This window comes from Arachis duranensis, chromosome 8 (assembly GCF_000817695.3).
Source record: "Arachis duranensis cultivar V14167 chromosome 8, aradu.V14167.gnm2.J7QH, whole genome shotgun sequence".
NCBI classification, from domain to species: domain Eukaryota; kingdom Viridiplantae; phylum Streptophyta; class Magnoliopsida; order Fabales; family Fabaceae; genus Arachis; species Arachis duranensis.
The window spans coordinates 24818730-24828196 of record NC_029779.3 but is presented as its reverse complement, the minus strand read 5'-3'; positions in this window follow the sequence as shown (position 1 = coordinate 24828196).

Genomic DNA, 9467 nt, shown 5'->3' with positions numbered 1-9467 from the left:
AGCCGCCACCAAGCCCTGCCGCCGATCAGAACCCTAGCCACTGCCGTCGAAGACGCCACCGCCGCCACTGCTGTCAATTGGGATCAAAATTGTTGCTGTGTTCCCAGAGCGGTCATGGAAGTGGCTGATTCGGTCCCAATTCCTCCATTGTTGAGACTGTAAATTTTAGTCCTTGTCTTGGTTCCATCCTGTTCCTCTGTCTTTTTCCTGTTCTAGCTAAGGGAACCTATGTCTCTGTTTAGTATTGCTACTCTGTTTTCCTGTTTGTTGTTAGGACCATTATGGTGGTGTTGAGGCCATCAGGAAACTGTTAGAGCTGCTGTTGATGAGTTTGATATTGCTATTTCGATTCTGCTTTGCTCTTCTCATTGATTATGTTCCATTTGCACATTTTATTGTCATTACCACGCTTGTTTTGATTTAATTCTAGTATATGCCCTGTTTTAAAATTCTCAGGGCTGTGTTCACTTTCAATACCTATTCAATTTGGATTCTCTATTCTGCTATAACTACCATTACCGTCGTGGATTTGTTGTCGCTGCTGCCATGAAACAAAAAGAGAAGGGAGTTGTCACGTTTGGTTCAACTAAATTGGGGTAAGGGTTTATTTTAAATTAAAAATATTCTGGGCTTTGAATACCTGACAAGTTTAGTAAGTTAATGCAAATAGATGGATGTCTGTATTGAAAATAATTTTCTGTTGTAACTGAAAGGTTAGGTTTGTTGGTTATTGGTTGATTTTTCGAATCTATAGTAAAATTGATTGAATGCCTTGATCTTGGTTTTTAAATAGAAATTGATAATAAATGGTTTTGAATAATAGATTTGGAATTGTTAAACTGAAAGGCTAATTTTTATTGTGTTGGGGATTGAAAAGTGGGGACCCGTAATGCGTGGCATATTTCAGTTTTTAGGGGAGGCACTGTCGAAAATTTTGTAAGAATTTTGAAGAAGTTTTGGTTGTGACTTGGTAGATGATTCTGAATCAAGTAACTTTAATAAAATAAGTATGTTTTGAATATTTTTAAAGATTATTAAAGAAAATTGAATTCTTATGATTTGGATAATTTGTGGTTTAAATTCATTTGATTTTTTTTAGTGATGAAACGATATTTGATTAACTAGTAGAATGCTTTAAAAAAAAGTAATCTGAGTATAAGATTAAGGGATTGGGAGTAAGAGAGTGAGTTTATAGTTCTTTTTAATGAAACTGAATATAATGGTTAAGAGGAAGAAAGTTAATTTAAGAAATATGATGGAGAATGTGTGGTACTGAGTTGGAGGTGAATTTAGTGAGTTGTTTGAGGGTTGTCCTTGAAATTAAGGTGGAATTTAGTGACAATTAGGTTGTTTGAGATCTGGTGATTATTCTGGTTAATTATAGTGTTGTGGAGTGATGATTGAGGTTGATGACGTTCATTATGATATTGATGACAGGATTTGTGATGAATGATGATGATGTTGAGAATGATGAGAATGTTGAGATATGGATTGAGAATGTTGAAATATGATTTTTGAATTATTCATTTGGCTTATGAATTTGAATTATTTGAGATACGAGATTCCCTGCATAAAGTACCATGGCTTGCCACCACGTGTACCAAGTTGAAAACTCAATACTCTGTTGACCCTACGATGTAAGTGTGACCGGGCACTATATAAATTCTCGGGGATGTTACCCCCATTGAGCAATATTGATTATTTGAGAAAAAGCTATGCATAGACTCTTGGGGATGCACGTCGGGGGACAGTCTAAGTACAATTCAGACTTGTCGGGTTGGCTGGATAACCGACAGATGAGCCTCATCAGCCATAGGACAGGCATGCATCATATGCATTTGTATGTTTTGATTGAATGTGCAGTTGTTTTGGTTTGCCTAATTACTTAGCCATGTTTATCTGCTACTTGTTTTACTTGCTGTACTTGAATCCTATCTGTGATTTTCTCTGTTTGTCTTGTATGTGTGTGTTTATTTGAGAAACCCTTTTCGGTGGAGGCGTAAAGAGGGTGGTTCATGGTTTATGGTAGTGAAGGTAGGGGCAGGTAAACTAGGGTTCGCTTGAGTATTCTAATGTATGGTACCACTTGGACAACAGTGAGCGAAGTAAGTTGGACAGAAAGTCACTAGGCACGTCTTTGGTCCTTTTGTTTCTTTAAGCTATTATTCCTTTTGATTTGTAAGTTAAAGGAATTTTCTTTAAATCCCTTTTAAAATAAGTCTTCCACCAAACTTCTTCAGAAGCTATTTTAAGAATAAACTGCTTTATAATGGAGTTAATTCTATTTGCAAGTATTTTTTTACTTTGATGGTATTCTCATCCCTACTGAAAACGTGTGGTTTGTTCTCACCTCAAAATCTTTCACCTTTTAAGTGATAGGTTCGAAGGCTCAGTTTGAAGTTGCGGGCGATTATTGACTTTATGCGTTGTGTTACCTTCATAGAGTTCCCTCGCTTGTTGCTTAAGATTCTTATTTTATACAGAGAGATAGGTATTGTATTTGAGTTTTATTTTGATTCACTTGTATAAGATTTATTATTATTAGTAATTATGTAATTATTATTACTTGGTGTTGTCTGATATATTATTTCTAATGAATTATAAACCACTTTCTAGCATTTTATTAAAGATTGAAATGCGAGTTCGAACTAAAGGCTCAATATTAAATAGTTAATAAGAAAAATATGTTAGTAACGCTTTATTTTTTGTACGATCATGACGTATTGAAAGTTGGGTTATTACAACACTCAACTATCAAATTTATGTAAAGTTAATTGCACTTGAGTTTCTAGTTTCTACCTTATTTATATACATATTATTATTGATTTGCTGCACATCTATCTATCTATTTTTATTATATAAAAATTGATGCCAAATTTTTTGTATATTAAATTTAAGTCATCTTTGTTTTAATGCCACATTAGCACGTTTGCTTACTTGGCAAAATTTTAAAATCAACCAATCAAATTTAAAAAAATAAAACCATAACTCCCATAATTAATTAATTTATTACATATTATTATTCAATAGAAATATAAAGTATTAATTAAATACAATAAACATCTATATTAAAAGTGTCATAAAATATTATCATAACAAATTTTAAGTTACAAACTATTTAAATTTCATACTATTTGACATACTTATGTATTATACATAAGATTTTTATTGCTATTATTTTATTTTACCATTCGTGGTTCACCTACGAAAAATATTTACACCAACAAATGAAGAACATCCTATTTATACTTTTAAAACAAGTTTATGAGAAACAAAAACACTTTTACTATTTATACTTTTTTATTATTTTATAATATTTTACATATAGTTATATTTTAAAATTTTTATAATTATACTTATTTAAATATTATATTTAAATTAAGAATCAATTTTCATAATTTTTTAATACTATTTTGAATTTGTATCATTTAAGACATTGTCTCACATAATGAGTTAAAAAAATATTAACAAATATTTTTATTTTATGCTATTTAAATTATTTTTATTAAAAATAACTTATTCAATATATACACATAGAATACATATTTTAAAAATTTTTATTCTTGCTATTATAAATGTCATTGAAAAATTATATACACTAAAAAAAGAAGAATAAGTAGATGTCAAAGAAAAACTCACAAAAAAATATAAAAAATAATTTTTTTTTGTGCTAGAGCATAAAATATTATGTATTTTTACTTTATGATATTTAAATTATTCTTATTAAAAATAACTTATTCACCGTATTATATATACACACAATAAATATTCTAAATTTTTTTATTCTTATTATTATAGATGTCATTGAAAAACTATATGTAGTAGGAGAAGAAGAATAAGAAGATATCAATGAAAAATCCACAAAAAAGTATAAAAAATAAAGTTTTTGTTTTACAACATAAAAAAAATTACAAATTTAAATTATAAAAATTTTTATCATACAAAATTTCATCAAATTATAAATTACTAACTCAATAAATATTATAGATTCAAAATTAAATTAAAGATTTTAGATCAAAATGCTACAATAACTTTTGTGCTATTTGATAACGAAGAAAAAAAATTATTGGGCACACATATCTTAAATCTAATTATACTCTAAGATAGCAATAACAGTCAAACACCATTCCAATTATTTATACAACTTCACACTTATATTTGAAGTCAAAGTAAATAATTTTAAGGGAAAATCACCCATATAAACCATGCATTGGATAAATTTACATGATTCAACCAAAGAAAAAAATGTTACAAAAATCCACCAAAAGCACATTTCTATATAATTCGAATTAGTTTAATTCAAACTACACATTCATAATAATTCGAATCACACTAATTCGAATTACACACACGTACTGAAGTACTAATTCGAATAAACCTGATTTGAATTACACACTAATTCGAATAAAGGTGATTTGAATTACTCATATACAAACTCACATACTAGTTTGAATTGGACTGATTCGAACTAGTACCCGGTATATTGGCTCATAGTAATTAGAAGCATGCTGATTTGAATTCTGAAATATTTACCAAAAATATTAGAAAAAATACTATATAATATAAAAAAATATACTACAAAAAATATAAAAAAATTATAAATATTAGTTGAACGTGAATTCTATAGCATAAATTTAATCCATGCAATTATTTTAATACACCAACAATTATATCTATATGGAACCAATGTTAAATCGAATTCAATTAGTTCGATAATAGGAGTGTATAAAAAAATTGTATTTTATAAAGTTTAAAAATTTTGATTATGTGATAGGTTAGTAACGAGTACATTACAAATCTTTTATAGTACTCATCGTAACCATGTTTAATTTAATAATTGTTATTAAAATTTATTGTAATTATTTATTTTGTAACAAGTACAACTAAAATTTTAATAACAATTATTAAATTAAATATTGTTACGATGAGTACTATAAAAATTTATAATGTACTCGTTACTAACCTATCACATAATAAAAATTCTTAAACATTATAAAATGTAAATTTTTTTTCATAGACTCGTATTATCGAACTAATTGAATTCGATTTAGCATTGGCTCCATATAGATATAATTGTTAGTGTATTAAAATAATTGCAAGGATTAGATTTATGCTATAGAATTCACGTTCAACTAATATAATTTTTTTAATATTTTTTGTAGTATATTTTTTATATTATATAGTATTTTTTTAAATATTTTTGACAAATATTTTCCTAATAATTTTTTAAATATTTTTGAAAAATATTCCATAATTCGAATCAGCATGCTTCGAATTACTATGAGTTAATATATCAGGTACTAGTTCGAATCAGTCCAATTCGAACTAGTATATGAGTTTGTGTGTATAATTCGAATCACCTTGATTCGAATTAGTGTGTGTAATTCGAATCAGGTTGATTCGAATTAGTGCTTCAGTGCATGTGTAATTCGAATTAATTCGAATTAGACTAATTTAAACTATATAAAAATGTGCTCTTGATGGATCCTTGTAACGTTTTTTTCTTTGGTTGAATCATGTCCAATGCATGGTTTATACGGGTGATTTACCCTAATTTTAACTATATTCTCAACAATACATTATTACCAAGACATCTATCCCAAAAAAAATACCGAAACTCAACTCCATAATACAACAAATAAATTAGATAATACAACAAAAATTTTATTTATTCAAAACATTATTGTATATTCTTCATTGATTATAGGAACCAACTTTATTAATACTAATATCATCAGACCTAGATGACATACAAATAAAAAAAATAAGAAAAAAGAAAAGTAAACGAATCTAAGATACATTTCCAGATGAAGAATATATATACAAAGATAGAAAAAAGATAATAGATCAGAAAATGTATACAAGTCAACAGTCTAAAAAAAATATGTCTTCACAAAAATATATGATAGGAAGAAGAAAGAAATAACTCCAACAATAACTGAAAATAAAAAAAGACAAACACCATATAAAAAGACTAAGTCCGTCAATTGAAATAAATACAAAAATAAAAATCATAAATAAAGATATAGTGATATACAACTTCAATATTAAAAACTTTTATATCATAAAATATTTTAAATAAAGAAACATCAAATTTAATATTAATTTGTATATACTTTAATTAATTTCTAATCAATATAATACTTTTTAAAATGTATTATATACTATCATTAATTTACTATCCTGCCCATCGCACGAGTCTCACTCTAATATATATAGTTTAATGTAACACCTTACCATACAAAATCTTATACTTAAGTCATAAGATAGAGGTGGTGAGGTATTACGACCTCTAAAAGTAAAAATATATAAATATATAATAATAATAACTGAAAGGAATTTATACCGAGGAGCCTGTGAAGAAAAGTTTAAAACAAAAGTCGTAACGCTCACGTAAACGGAAAACTTGCGAAACTAAGGCTGACCGGAGAATATTTACATACATATATATATACATATCCCAAAACCTAAAATACAAAGATAAACCCTAATTCTCCATAAACCTCTAAGAGATACAAAACAAAGTAGTTGTTCAGAGAGTTAAGTACATATATAAACATAAACTATACATTAAAATAAAACCCAGAAAACTGCTCCGCTACAGAAGTCCAGACGCCTACCGAGGAGCCTCTCGACCTGCATCTAAAAAATAACAACATAGTATGGGGGTGAGAACCGAAGGTTCTCAGCATGGTAAAGGTGCCACGTATATAAGATATAAGGTCTTGGGAATGACAGAGGCAATCCTAGAACGCCGACACTCAGATATAAAGCTTAAGGAATTAAAAACAGAAGCCATAAATAGGTGGTCGTCTAACAGTTCTCAACCTAACCAAACTTAACCTACACACTAATTTTTTTCCACCTTTCCTCCGTTTCTCCGTCTCCTATGAGTTGCACAGACAAACAAACAAAACAAGGCAAACACAAGTAGTTCACAAGTAATACAGATAACAATTATAACAAATAGCATATTATAATCACGTATGAAATCCCATATAGTTCACAAGCAAGCAAATCAGACAATATGCATATGATGTATGCGTATCCTATGGCTGTTGATATCAACTGTCGGTTACGGTGCCAACCCAACATGTCCTGATAGATAACCGTGTGAAATTAACCATGGAAAGAATTCCAAGCTGACATGGGGGAGACAACACTCCAAACTCAATAATATTCACGAAAAAAATTTTCGGCTAACATGGGGAAGATAGCACCCCAAGCTCAATATCATGCATGGGATGAATCCCAAGCTGACATGGGAAAGACAACACCCCAAACTCAATAACAATTCAATCATATCTTAGAAATAACATTTACGTTTTCAATATTAACTTATAGCTCATTTAATCATTCTCCATTAATTAACATCATCAATTGTCTCACCATCATTCTCCAAGTTACTTTACTCGCTTGTTTGCCTTTGGTGCACGAAATTGTGATCATCAATGGCGCCATCAACATGGTACGCTCAATTGCAATCTCAACTCTTTATCACAACTTCGCACAACTAACCAGCAAGTGCACTAGGTCGTCCAAGTAATAAACCTTATGCGAGTAAGGGTCGATCCCACGGAGATTGTTGGTATGAAGCAAGCTATGGTCACCTTGTAAATCTCAGTCAGGTAGATCAAATGGTTATGGATGATATATGAATAAAACATAAAACAAGGATAGAGATACTTATGTAATTCATTGGTGAGGATTTCAGATAAGCGTATGTAGATGCTTTGTCCCTTCCGTCTCTCTGCTTTCCTACTGTCTTCATCCAATCCTTCTTACTCCTTTCTATGGCAAGCTGTATGTTGGGCATCACCGTTGTCAGTGGCTACAGTCCCGTCCTCTCAGTGAAAATGTTCAACGCACTCTGTCACAGCACGGCTAATCATCTGTCGGTTCTCAATCAGGTTGAAATAGAATCCAGTGATTCTTTTGCGTCTGTCACTAGCGCCCAACCTTCAGGAGTTTGAAGCTCGTCACAGTCATTCAATCATTGAATCCTACTCAGAATACCACAGACAAGGTTTAGACCTTCTGGATTCTCTTGAATGCCGCCATCAATTCTAGCTGTTGAAAATACATAAGAACAAGGTCTAGGCATGGCCGTGAGGCCAGCCCCCATGATCTAAGATAGCATAATACTAAAGATAGCTACCAAGATGAAAATACAATAGTAAAAGGTCCTATTTGTAGAGAACTAGTAGCCTAGGGTTTACAGAGATGAGTAAATGATATAAAAATCCACTTCCGGGCCCACTTGGTGTGTGCTTGGGCTGAGCATTGAAGCTTCCATGTGTAGAGACTTTTTTTGGAGTTAAACGCCAGCTTTTGTGCCAGTTTGGGCGTTTAACTCCCATTCTTATGCCAGTTCCGGCGTTTAACGCCGGGCAGTTTTGAGCTGATTTGGAACGCCGGTTTGGGCCATCAAATCTTGGGCAAAGTATGAACTATTATACATTGCTGAAAAGCCCAGAATGTCTACTTTCCAACACTGTTGAGAGCGCGCCAATTGGGCTTCTGTAACTCCAGAAAATCCACTTCGAGTGCAGGGAGGTCAGAATCCAACAGCATCTGTAGTCCTTTTCAGTCTCTGAATCAGATTTTTGCTCAGGTCCCTCAATTTCAGCCAGAAAATACCTGAAATCACAGAAAAACACACAAAATCATAGTAAAGTCCAGAAAAGTGAATTTTAACTAAAAACTAATAAACATATAATAAAAACTAACTAGAACATACTAAAAACATACTAAAAACAATGCCAAAAAGCGTACAAATTATCCGCTCATCACAACACCAAACTTAAATTGTTGCTTGTCCCCAAGCAACTGTAAATCAAATAAGATAAAAAGAAGAGAGTATGCAATGAATTCCAAAAACATATATGAAGATCAGTATTAATTAGATCAGCGGGGCTTTTACCTTTTTGTCTCTGAACAGTTTTGGCATCTCACTCTATCCTTTGAAATTCAGAATGATTGGCTTCTATAGGAACTCTGAATCCAGATAGTGTTATTGATTCTCCTAGTTAAGAATTATGATTCTTGAACATAGCTTTTTCTTGCTTCAAGAATCATTTTTATGATTTTTCAGATCCTCAGTAACATGTCTCCTTTTTCATCATTCTTTCAAGAGCCAACATTCATGAACCACAAATTCAAAAGACATATGCACTGTTCAAGCATACATTCAAAAAACAAAAGTATTGCCACCACATCAAAATAATTAATCTGTTATAAAATTTAAAATTCATGCAATTCTTCTCTTTTTCGATTAAGAACATTTTTCATTTAAGAAAGGTGATGGATTCATAGGGCATTCATAACTTTAAGGCATAGACACTAAGACACCAATGATCATGTAATAAGACACAAACATGGATAAACATAAGCATGAAAATTTGAAAAACAGGAAAAATGAAGGACAAGGAGATTAAAGAACGGGTCCACCTTTAGTGATGGCGGCT